We start from the raw sequence: 14,531 nt of genomic DNA, 5'->3' as shown, positions 1-14,531 counted from the left end.
TTTCATGGTATTTTCGAGCTTAAAACTTAGTTATTTGTTGTCAACATAAAAAACACGCCAATTTCAGCAATAAACCCTCTGCAACACTATTTATTGACGTTTAGTTGATCATAACCTTTTAACGTGTGTTTAATTTACCGAAAGAGTTGGTCAGCTGTTCGGCTTTTGGACTTTGGTAACTACGTTTGTATGACGGTAAGGTGCAAACATTTCTGGTCGATGATGTGAGGCGTTTTTGAAATAAAAACAGTATTATTTTTTTTTTTTGAAACGAAAGAACATTGATCAGAATATGCTTGATCATGAAATGGTTGTTTATAACCGATATTTGTTAACATTCTGACAAACAACGTAGTAACCGAGACACCGTTTCCCAGTTTATCACGAGGAACACATTATTCAAATGTGTCTTTTGTGCAAACTTTCGATATTGTTGACCGAAGAATTGCTTTTAAAAGGCTTGAATTATCTATAGAAACTTGAATGGACAATAAAACGCCAATAATATAAGCTTTTTACGATCTTTAAAGCTGCACTCTCACACATTGACCGATTGCAAAAATTATTTATCTTGACATGTGCCATTTGAGGAACCTTTCGATAAAATCCTTTCTTATCTAACATGGGCGACTACTACAGTGACGAGGATGTGACGTTTCAGTTGGCGTAGGACGACGTAATTGACGAGAATTCGAATTGAAACGCAAATCAACGGGGAAGACGTCCAAACGCTGATGATGGACATTGCGTGTACTCTCCGATTGTGGTTTCCCAGACCCTGAATTGCTTGAACGAATTCGTAGGTAGCCGACCTATTAGCCACAAAAAACCAATATATATTGACAGTTAATAAATGTTCAAAGCACATAATTCAAATCAAACTTATGTCAATGTTACTGAATAGACAAGAAATGCAAAATATATAATCATTTTACATCCTTTAAAGCTGCACTCTCATACTTGGCCGAAGGAATTTCTCTTTTCCTAAAATGTGCCATTTGTGGAACCTTTTAATATAAAACTCTCTTTTATAACATGACCGACTACTACAGTGACGAGGATGTGACGTTCCGGTTGGCGCAGGACGACATAGTTGACAAGAATTCAAATTGCAACGCATATCAACGGGCACAATGACCAAAAGCGGAGGAGCAGATGTTCTTCGACCAATTCGTAGATGCCCGACCTATTAACCGCCCGAAACCAGTATATATTCTTCATAATGTCAAGGAGGTGAATTATTGCGGACGAAGAATTGCTTTGAAGAAACTTGAATGGACAATAAAACGCCAAAATATAAGCTTTTTAAGATCTTTAAAGCTGCACTCTCACACATTGACCGATTGCATTTTTCTTTTTCTTGACATGTGCCATTTGAGGAACCTTTCGATATAATCCTTTCTTATCTAACATGAGCGACTACTAAAGTGACGAGGATGTGACGTTCCAGTTGGCGTAAGACGACGTAATTGACGAGAATTCGAATTGAAACGCAAATCAACGGGGAAGACGACCAAACTCGAGCCTTTTAGTAATGACGGACATTGATGGTGCTTTTAAAAAAAGGCTTGAGTTTTCTAAAGAAACTAAATAAATGTTACAAATATATAATCTTTCACATCCTTAAAAGCTGCACTCTCACACTTGACCGAAGGAATTTCACTTTTATTAAAATGTGTCATTTGTGCAAATTTTCGATATTGTGGACCGAAGAATTGCTTTTAATAGGCTTGAATTATCTAAAGAAACTTAAACAATGTGACTGAATGTACAAGAAATCGCCAAAAATAAAACGTTTTACAACCCTTAAAGCTGCACTCTCACACTTAAGGATCAAAGGAATTTCTCTTTAATTGAAATGTGGCATTTGTGCAACATTTCGATATTGTGGACCGAAGAATTGCTTTTAAAAGGCTTGAATTATCTAAAGAAACTAAAACAATGTGACTGAATGTACAAGAAAACGCAAAAATATAAACCTTTTAGAACCCTTAAAGCTGCACTCTCACACTTGACCAAAGGAATTTCTCTTTAATTGAAATGTGCCATTTGTGCAACCATTCGATATAAAACTCTCTTGTATAAAGTGACCGACTACTACAGTGACGAGGATGTGACGTTCGGGTTGGCGCAGGACGACGTAGTTCACATGAATTCAAATTGCAACGCATATCCACGGGCACGATGACCAAAAGCGGAGGAGCAGCTGTTCTTCGACCAATTCGTAGGTGCCCGACCTATTAACCGCCAAAAACCACTATATATTCTTCATAATGTCAAGCAGATGAATTATTGAGGACCGAAGAATTGTCTAAAGGAACTTGAACAATGTTACTGAATGGACAATAAAACGCCAATAATATAAGCTTTTACGATCTTTAAAGCTGCACTCTCACATATTGACCGATTGCAAAAATTATTTATCTTGACATGTGCCATTTGAGGAACCTTTCGATAAAATCCTTTCTTATCTAACATGGGCGACTACTACAGTGACGAGGATGTGACGTTTCAGTTGGCGTAGGACGACGTAATTGACGAGAATACGAATTGAAACGCAAATCAACGGGGAAGACGTCCAAACGCTGATGATGGACATTGCGTGTGCTCTCCCATTGTGGTTTCCCAGACCCTGAATGGCTTGGACGATTTTGTAGGTAGCAGATCTATTAGCCACCAAAAACCAATATATATTGACGGTTAATAAATGTTCAAAGAAAAGCACATAATTCAAATCAAACTTATGTCAATGTTACTGAATAGACAAGAAATGCCAAATATATAATCGTTTTACAACCTTTAAAGCTGCACTCTCATACTTGGCCGAAGGAATTTCTCTTTTCTTAAAATGTGCCATTTGTGGAACCTTTAAATATAAAACTCTGTTTTATAACATGACCGACTACTACAGTAACGAGGATGTGACGTTCCGGTTGGCGCAGGACGACGTAGTTTACAAGAATTTAAATTGCAACGCAAATCAATGGGGACAAATACCAAACTCGGGCCGTTTAATGATGACGGATATTGATGATGCTTTTAAAAGGTTTCAATTATCTTAAGAAATTAACAAAAAAATGTTACTGAATAGACAAGAAATGCCAAATATATAATCGTTTTACAACCTTTAAAGCTGCACTCTCATACTTGGCCGAAGGAATTTCTATTTTCTTAAAATGTGCCATTTGTGGAACCTTTAAATATAAAACTCTGTTTTATAACATGACCGACTACTACAGTAACGAGGATGTGACGTTCCGGTTGACGCAGGACGACGTAATTTACAAGAATTTAAATTGCAACGCAAATCAATGGGGACAACTTTAGTACTCGGGTCGTTTAATGATGACGGATATTGATGATGCTTTCAAAAAGTTTTAATTATCTAAAGAAATTAAAAAAAAAGTTACTGAATAGACAAGAAATCTCAAATATGTAATTTAACCATCAAAAACCAATATATATTGAAAGTAATTAAATGCACAAAGCTTTATAATATCATTCTTTCCTTCGCAATGTTACTGAATGGACAAGAAAACGCCAAAATTATAAGCGTTTTCCAATCTATAAAGCTGCACTCTTCACACATTGACCGATTGCAAAATATATTTATCTTCAAATATGCCATTTGTGGAACTTTTCGATATATTCCTTTCTTTTCTAACTTGACCGACTACTACAGTCACGAGGATGTGACGTTCCGGTTGGCGCAGGAGTCGTAGTTGACGATAATTCGAATTGCAACGAAAATCAACGGGGACGACGACCAAACTCGAGCCGTTTAGTAATGACATACATTGATGGTGCTTTAAAAATTGTTTCACATCCTTTAAAGCTGCACTCTCACACTTGACCGAAGGAATTTCTCTGTTATTGAAATGTGCCATTTGTGGAACCTTTCGATATAAGACTGTCTTGTATAAAATGACCGACTACTACAGTGACGAGGATGTGACGTTCCGGTTGGCGCAGGACGACATAGTTGACAAGAATTCAAATTGCAACGCATATCAACGGGCACAATGACCAAAAGCGGAGGAGCAGATGTTCTTCGACCAATTCGTAGATGCCCGACCTATTAACCGCCCGAAACCAGTATATATTCTTCATAATGTCAAGGAATTGAATTATTGCGGACGAAGAATTGCTTTAAAGAAACTTGAATGGACAATAAAACGCCAAAATATAAGCTTTTTACGATCTTTAGAGCTGCACTCTCACACATTGATTGACCGATTGCATTTTTCTTTATCTTGACATGTGCCATTTGAGGAAACTTTCGATATAATCCTTTCTTATCTAACATGGGCGACTACTACAGTGACGAGGATGTGACGTTCCAGTTGGCGTAAGACGACGTAATTTTACGAGAATTCGAATTGAAACGTAAATCAACGGGGAAGACGTCCAAACGCTGATGATGGACATTGCGTGTGCTCTCCCATTGTGTTTTCCCAGACCCTGAATGGCTTGGACGATTTAATAGGTAGCCGACCTATTAGCCACCAAAAACCAATATATGTGGATGGGAACGCGATTTTGATCATTGTGGCGCTAACGTGAATAACGAGAAAAAGCGAGAATCAAATCGCGCACTCTTTTCCCCTTGATTTTTCATGGTATTTTCGAGCTTAAAACTTAGTTATTTGTTGTCAACATAAAAAACACGCCAATTTCAGCAATAAACCCTCTGCAACACTATTTATTGACGTTTAGTTGATCATAACCTTTTAACGTGTGTTTAATTTACCGAAAGAGTTGGTCAGCTGTTCGGCTTTTGGACTTTGGTAACTACGTTTGTATGACGGTAAGGTGCAAACATTTCTGGTCGATGATGTGAGGCGTTTTTGAAATAAAAACAGTATTATTTTTTTTTTTTGAAACGAAAGAACATTGATCAGAATATGCTTGATCATGAAATGGTTGTTTATAACCGATATTTGTTAACATTCTGACAAACAACGTAGTAACCGAGACACCGTTTCCCAGTTTATCACGAGGAACACATTATTCAAATGTGTCTTTTGTGCAAACTTTCGATATTGTTGACCGAAGAATTGCTTTTAAAAGGCTTGAATTATCTATAGAAACTTGAATGGACAATAAAACGCCAATAATATAAGCTTTTTACGATCTTTAAAGCTGCACTCTCACACATTGACCGATTGCAAAAATTATTTATCTTGACATGTGCCATTTGAGGAACCTTTCGATAAAATCCTTTCTTATCTAACATGGGCGACTACTACAGTGACGAGGATGTGACGTTTCAGTTGGCGTAGGACGACGTAATTGACGAGAATTCGAATTGAAACGCAAATCAACGGGGAAGACGTCCAAACGCTGATGATGGACATTGCGTGTACTCTCCGATTGTGGTTTCCCAGACCCTGAATTGCTTGAACGAATTCGTAGGTAGCCGACCTATTAGCCACAAAAAACCAATATATATTGACAGTTAATAAATGTTCAAAGCACATAATTCAAATCAAACTTATGTCAATGTTACTGAATAGACAAGAAATGCAAAATATATAATCATTTTACATCCTTTAAAGCTGCACTCTCATACTTGGCCGAAGGAATTTCTCTTTTCCTAAAATGTGCCATTTGTGGAACCTTTTAATATAAAACTCTCTTTTATAACATGACCGACTACTACAGTGACGAGGATGTGACGTTCCGGTTGGCGCAGGACGACATAGTTGACAAGAATTCAAATTGCAACGCATATCAACGGGCACAATGACCAAAAGCGGAGGAGCAGATGTTCTTCGACCAATTCGTAGATGCCCGACCTATTAACCGCCCGAAACCAGTATATATTCTTCATAATGTCAAGGAGGTGAATTATTGCGGACGAAGAATTGCTTTGAAGAAACTTGAATGGACAATAAAACGCCAAAATATAAGCTTTTTAAGATCTTTAAAGCTGCACTCTCACACATTGACCGATTGCATTTTTCTTTTTCTTGACATGTGCCATTTGAGGAACCTTTCGATATAATCCTTTCTTATCTAACATGAGCGACTACTAAAGTGACGAGGATGTGACGTTCCAGTTGGCGTAAGACGACGTAATTGACGAGAATTCGAATTGAAACGCAAATCAACGGGGAAGACGACCAAACTCGAGCCTTTTAGTAATGACGGACATTGATGGTGCTTTTAAAAAAAGGCTTGAGTTTTCTAAAGAAACTAAATAAATGTTACAAATATATAATCTTTCACATCCTTAAAAGCTGCACTCTCACACTTGACCGAAGGAATTTCACTTTTATTAAAATGTGTCATTTGTGCAAATTTTCGATATTGTGGACCGAAGAATTGCTTTTAATAGGCTTGAATTATCTAAAGAAACTTAAACAATGTGACTGAATGTACAAGAAATCGCCAAAAATAAAACGTTTTACAACCCTTAAAGCTGCACTCTCACACTTAAGGATCAAAGGAATTTCTCTTTAATTGAAATGTGGCATTTGTGCAACATTTCGATATTGTGGACCGAAGAATTGCTTTTAAAAGGCTTGAATTATCTAAAGAAACTAAAACAATGTGACTGAATGTACAAGAAAACGCAAAAATATAAACCTTTTAGAACCCTTAAAGCTGCACTCTCACACTTGACCAAAGGAATTTCTCTTTAATTGAAATGTGCCATTTGTGCAACCATTCGATATAAAACTCTCTTGTATAAAGTGACCGACTACTACAGTGACGAGGATGTGACGTTCGGGTTGGCGCAGGACGACGTAGTTCACATGAATTCAAATTGCAACGCATATCCACGGGCACGATGACCAAAAGCGGAGGAGCAGCTGTTCTTCGACCAATTCGTAGGTGCCCGACCTATTAACCGCCAAAAACCACTATATATTCTTCATAATGTCAAGCAGATGAATTATTGAGGACCGAAGAATTGTCTAAAGGAACTTGAACAATGTTACTGAATGGACAATAAAACGCCAATAATATAAGCTTTTACGATCTTTAAAGCTGCACTCTCACATATTGACCGATTGCAAAAATTATTTATCTTGACATGTGCCATTTGAGGAACCTTTCGATAAAATCCTTTCTTATCTAACATGGGCGACTACTACAGTGACGAGGATGTGACGTTTCAGTTGGCGTAGGACGACGTAATTGACGAGAATACGAATTGAAACGCAAATCAACGGGGAAGACGTCCAAACGCTGATGATGGACATTGCGTGTGCTCTCCCATTGTGGTTTCCCAGACCCTGAATGGCTTGGACGATTTTGTAGGTAGCAGATCTATTAGCCACCAAAAACCAATATATATTGACGGTTAATAAATGTTCAAAGAAAAGCACATAATTCAAATCAAACTTATGTCAATGTTACTGAATAGACAAGAAATGCCAAATATATAATCGTTTTACAACCTTTAAAGCTGCACTCTCATACTTGGCCGAAGGAATTTCTCTTTTCTTAAAATGTGCCATTTGTGGAACCTTTAAATATAAAACTCTGTTTTATAACATGACCGACTACTACAGTAACGAGGATGTGACGTTCCGGTTGGCGCAGGACGACGTAGTTTACAAGAATTTAAATTGCAACGCAAATCAATGGGGACAAATACCAAACTCGGGCCGTTTAATGATGACGGATATTGATGATGCTTTTAAAAGGTTTCAATTATCTTAAGAAATTTACAAAAAAATGTTACTGAATAGACAAGAAATGCCAAATATATAATCGTTTTACAACCTTTAAAGCTGCACTCTCATACTTGGCCGAAGGAATTTCTATTTTCTTAAAATGTGCCATTTGTGGAACCTTTAAATATAAAACTCTGTTTTATAACATGACCGACTACTACAGTAACGAGGATGTGACGTTCCGGTTGACGCAGGACGACGTAATTTACAAGAATTTAAATTGCAACGCAAATCAATGGGGACAACTTTAGTACTCGGGTCGTTTAATGATGACGGATATTGATGATGCTTTCAAAAAGTTTTAATTATCTAAAGAAATTAAAAAAAAAGTTACTGAATAGACAAGAAATCTCAAATATGTAATTTAACCATCAAAAACCAATATATATTGAAAGTAATTAAATGCACAAAGCTTTATAATATCATTCTTTCCTTCGCAATGTTACTGAATGGACAAGAAAACGCCAAAATTATAAGCGTTTTCCAATCTATAAAGCTGCACTCTTCACACATTGACCGATTGCAAAATATATTTATCTTCAAATATGCCATTTGTGGAACTTTTCGATATATTCCTTTCTTTTCTAACTTGACCGACTACTACAGTCACGAGGATGTGACGTTCCGGTTGGCGCAGGAGTCGTAGTTGACGATAATTCGAATTGCAACGAAAATCAACGGGGACGACGACCAAACTCGAGCCGTTTAGTAATGACATACATTGATGGTGCTTTAAAAATTGTTTCACATCCTTTAAAGCTGCACTCTCACACTTGACCGAAGGAATTTCTCTGTTATTGAAATGTGCCATTTGTGGAACCTTTCGATATAAGACTGTCTTGTATAAAATGACCGACTACTACAGTGACGAGGATGTGACGTTCCGGTTGGCGCAGGACGACATAGTTGACAAGAATTCAAATTGCAACGCATATCAACGGGCACAATGACCAAAAGCGGAGGAGCAGATGTTCTTCGACCAATTCGTAGATGCCCGACCTATTAACCGCCCGAAACCAGTATATATTCTTCATAATGTCAAGGAATTGAATTATTGCGGACGAAGAATTGCTTTAAAGAAACTTGAATGGACAATAAAACGCCAAAATATAAGCTTTTTACGATCTTTAGAGCTGCACTCTCACACATTGATTGACCGATTGCATTTTTCTTTATCTTGACATGTGCCATTTGAGGAAACTTTCGATATAATCCTTTCTTATCTAACATGGGCGACTACTACAGTGACGAGGATGTGACGTTCCAGTTGGCGTAAGACGACGTAATTTTACGAGAATTCGAATTGAAACGTAAATCAACGGGGAAGACGTCCAAACGCTGATGATGGACATTGCGTGTGCTCTCCCATTGTGTTTTCCCAGACCCTGAATGGCTTGGACGATTTTGTAGGTAGCCGACCTATTAGCCACCAAAAACCAATATATATTGACAGTTAATAAATGTTCAAAGAAAAGCACATAATTCAAATCAAACTTATGTCAATGTTACTGAATGGACAATAAAACGCCAAAATTATAAGCGTTCTCCAATCTATAAAGCTGCACTCTCACACATTGACCGATTGCAAAATATATTTATCTTCAAATGTGCCATTTGTAGAACTTTTAGATATATTCCTTTCTTGTCTAACTTGACCGATTACTACAGTCACGAGGATGTGACGTTCCGGTTCGCACAGGACTACGTAGTTGACAAGAATTCAAATTGCAACGAAAATCAACGGGGACGACGACCAAACTCGAGCCGTTTAGTAATGACGGACATTGATGGTGTTTTATAAAAAGGCTTGAATTTTCTAAAGAAACTAAATAAATGTTACAAATATATAATCGTTTCACATCCTTTAAAGCTGCACTCTCACACTTGACCGAAGGAATTTATCTTTTATTGAAATGTGTCTTTTGTGCAAACTTTCGATATTGTGGAGCGAAGAATTGCTTTTAAAAGGCTTGAATTATCTAAAGAAACTTGAATGGACAATAAAATGCCAATAATATAAGCTTTTTACGATCTTTAAAGCTGCACTCTCACATATTGACCGAATGCAAAAATTATTTATCTTGACATGTGCCATTTGAGGAACCTTTCGATAAAATCCTTTCTTATCTAACATGGGCGACTACTACAGTGACGAGGATGTGACGTTTCAGTTGGCGTAGGACGACGTAATTGACGAGAATTCGAATTGAAACGCAAATCAACGGGAAAGACGTCCAAACGCTGATGATGGACATTGCGTGTACTCTCCCATTGTGGTTTTCCAGACCCTGAATGGCTTGTACGAATTCGTAGGTAGCCGACCTATTAGCCACCAAACACCAATATTTATTGACAGTTAATAAATTTTCAAAGAAAAGCACATAATTCAAATCAAACTTATGTCAATGTTACTGAATAGACAAGAAATGCCAAATATATAATCATTTTACAACCTTTAAAGCAGCACTCTCATACTTGGCCGAAGGAATTCCTCTTTTCTTGACAAGACTGTGCCATTTGTGGAACCTTTAAATATAAAACTCTGTTTTATAACATGACCGACTACTACAGTAACGAGGATGTGACGTTCCGGTTGATGCAGGACGACGTAGTTTACAAGAATTCAAATTGCAACGCAAATCAATGGGGACAACTACTAAACTCGGGTCGTTTAATGATGACGAATATAGATGATGCTTTCAAAAAGTTTTAATTATCTAAAGAAATTTAAAAAAAAAAGTTACTGAATAGACAAGAAATCCCAAATATGTAATTTAACCATCAAAAACCAATATATATTGAAAGTAATTAAATGCACAAAGCTTTATAATATCATTCTTTCCTTCGCAATGTTACTGAATGGACAAGAAAACGCCAAAATTATAAGCGTTTTCCAATCTGCACTCTCACACATTGACCGATTGCAAAATATATTTATCTTCAAATGTGCCATTTGTGGAACTTTTCGATATATTCCTTTCTTGTCTAACATGACCGACTACTACAGTGACGAGGATGTGACGTTCCGGTTCGCACAGGACGATGTATTTGACGATAATTCAAATTGCAACGAAAATCAACGGGGACGACGACCAAACTCGAGCCGTTTAGTAATGACGGACATTGATGGTGCTTTATAAAAAGGCTTGAATTTTCTAAAGAAACTAAATAAATGTTACAAATATATAATCGTTTTACATCCTTTAAAGCTGCACTCTCACACTTGACCGAATGAATTTCTCTTTTATTCAAATGTGTCTTTTGTGCAAAATTTCGATATTGTTGACCGAAGAATTGCTTTTAAAAGGCTTGAATTATCTATAGAAACTTGAATGGACAATAAAACGCCAATAATATAAGCCTTTTACGATCTTTAAAGCTGCACTCTCACACATTGACCGATTGCAAAAATTATTTATCTTGACATGTGCCATTTGAGGAACCTTTCGATAAAATCCTTTCTTATCTAACATGGGCGACTACTACAGTGACGAGGATGTGACGTTTCAGTTGGCGTAGGACGACGTAATTGACGAGAATTCGAATTGAAACGCAAATCAACGGAGAAGACGTCCAAACGCTGATGATGGACATTGCGTGTGCTCTCCCATTGTTGTTTCCCAGACCCTCAATGGCTTGGACGATTTTGTAGGTAGCCGACCTATTAGCCACCAAAAACCAATATATATTGACAGTTAATAAATGTTCAAAGAAAAGCACATAATTCAAATCAAACTTATGTCAATGTTACTGAATAGACAAGAAATGCCAAATATATAATCGTTTTACAACCTTTAAAGCTGCACTCTCATACTTGGCCGAAGGAATTTCTCTTTTCTAAAAATGTGCCATTTGTGGAACCTTTAAATATAAAACTCTGTTTTATAACATGACCGACTACTACAGTAACGAGGATGTGACGTTCCGGTTGACGCAGGACGACGTAGTTTACAAGAATTCAAATTGCAACGCAAATCAATGGGGACAAATACCAAATTCGGGCCGTTTAATGATGACGGATATTGATGATGCTTTCAAAAAGTTTCAATTATCTTAAGAAATTAAAAAAAAAATGTTACTGAATAGACAAGAAATGCCAAATATATAATCGTTTTACAACCTTTAAAGCTGCACTCTCATACTTGGCCGAAGGAATTTCTATTTTCTTAAAATGTGCCATTTGTGGAACCTTTAAATATAAAACTCTGTTTTATAACATGACCGACTACTACAGTAACGAGGATGTGACGTTCCGGTTGACGCAGGACGACGTAATTTACAAGAATTTAAATTGCAACGCAAATCAATGGGGACAACTTTAGTACTCGGGTCGTTTAATGATGACGGATATTGATGATGCTTTCAAAAAGTTTTAATTATCTAAAGAAATTAAAAAAAAAGTTACTGAATAGACAAGAAATCTCAAATATGTAATTTAACCATCAAAAACCAATATATATTGAAAGTAATTAAATGCACAAAGCTTTATAATATCATTCTTTCCTTCGCAATGTTACTGAATGGACAAGAAAACGCCAAAATTATAAGCGTTTTCCAATCTATAAAGCTGCACTCTTCACACATTGACCGATTGCAAAATATATTTATCTTCAAATATGCCATTTGTGGAACTTTTCGATATATTCCTTTCTTTTCTAACTTGACCGACTACTACAGTCACGAGGATGTGACGTTCCGGTTGGCGCAGGAGTCGTAGTTGACGATAATTCGAATTGCAACGAAAATCAACGGGGACGACGACCAAACTCGAGCCGTTTAGTAATGACATACATTGATGGTGCTTTAAAAATTGTTTCACATCCTTTAAAGCTGCACTCTCACACTTGACCGAAGGAATTTCTCTGTTATTGAAATGTGCCATTTGTGGAACCTTTCGATATAAGACTGTCTTGTATAAAATGACCGACTACTACAGTGACGAGGATGTGACGTTCCGGTTGGCGCAGGACGACATAGTTGACAAGAATTCAAATTGCAACGCATATCAACGGGCACAATGACCAAAAGCGGAGGAGCAGATGTTCTTCGACCAATTCGTAGATGCCCGACCTATTAACCGCCCGAAACCAGTATATATTCTTCATAATGTCAAGGAATTGAATTATTGCGGACGAAGAATTGCTTTAAAGAAACTTGAATGGACAATAAAACGCCAAAATATAAGCTTTTTACGATCTTTAGAGCTGCACTCTCACACATTGATTGACCGATTGCATTTTTCTTTATCTTGACATGTGCCATTTGAGGAAACTTTCGATATAATCCTTTCTTATCTAACATGGGCGACTACTACAGTGACGAGGATGTGACGTTCCAGTTGGCGTAAGACGACGTAATTTTACTAGAATTCGAATTGAAACGTAAATCAACGGGGAAGACGTCCAAACGCTGATGATGGACATTGCGTGTGCTCTCCCATTGTGTTTTCCCAGACCCTGAATGGCTTGGACGATTTTGTAGGTAGCCGACCTATTAGCCACCAAAAACCAATATATATTGACAGTTAATAAATGTTCAAAGAAAAGCACATAATTCAAATCAAACTTATGTCAATGTTACTGAATGGACAATAAAACGCCAAAATTATAAGCGTTCTCCAATCTAAAAAGCTGCACTCTCACACATTGACCGATTGCAAAATATATTTATCTTCAAATGTGCCATTTGTAGAACTTTTAGATATATTCCTTTCTTGTCTAACTTGACCGATTACTACAGTCACGAGGATGTGACGTTCCGGTTCGCACAGGACTACGTAGTTGACAAGAATTCAAATTGAAACGAAAATCAACGGGGACGACGACCAAACTCGAGCCGTTTAGTAATGACGGACATTGATGGTGTTTTATAAAAAGGCTTGAATTTTCTAAAGAAACTAAATAAATGTTACAAATATATAATCGTTTCACATCCTTTAAAGCTGCACTCTCACACTTGACCGAATGAATTTCTCTTTTATTGAAATGTGTCTTTTGTGCAAACTTTCGATATTGTGGAGCGAAGAATTGCTTTTAAAAGGCTAGAATTATCTAAAGAAACTTGAATGGACAATAAAATGCCAATAATATAAGCTTTTTACGATCTTTAAAGCTGCACTCTCACATATTGACCGATTGCAAAAATTATTTATCTTGACATGTGCCATTTGAGGAACCTTTCGATAAAATCCTTTCTTATCTAACATGGGCGACTACTACAGTGACGAGGATGTGACGTTTCAGTTGGCGTAGGACGACGTAATTGACGAGAATTCGAATTGAAACGCAAATCAACGGGAAAGACGTCCAAACGCTGATGATGGACATTGCGTGTACTCTCCCATTGTGGTTTTCCAGACCCTGAATGGCTTGTACGAATTCGTAGGTAGCCGACCTATTAGCCACCAAACACCAATATATATTGACAGTTAATAAATGTTCAAAGAAAAGCACATAATTCAAATCAAACTTATGTCAATGTTACTGAATGACAAGAAATGCCAAATATATAATCATTTTACAACCTTTAAAGCTGCACTCTCATACTTGGCCGAAGGAATTCCTCTTTTCTTGACAAGACTGTGCCATTTGTGGAACCTTTAAATATAAAACTCTGTTTTATAACATGACCGACTACTACAGTAACGAGGATGTGACGTTCCGGTTGATGCAGGACGACGTAGTTTACAAGAATTCAAATTGCAACGCAAATCAATGGGGACAACTACTAAACTCGGGTCGTTTTATGATGACGAATATAGATGATGCTTTCAAAAAGTTTTAATTATCTAAAGAAATTTAAAAAAAAAAGTTACTGAATAGACAAGAAATCCCAAATATGTAA

The sequence above is a fragment of the Mya arenaria genome, chromosome 5, assembly GCF_026914265.1.
Source record: "Mya arenaria isolate MELC-2E11 chromosome 5, ASM2691426v1".
In the NCBI taxonomy this organism is placed as follows: domain Eukaryota; kingdom Metazoa; phylum Mollusca; class Bivalvia; order Myida; family Myidae; genus Mya; species Mya arenaria.
Note: the sequence above shows the minus strand (reverse complement) of the source record.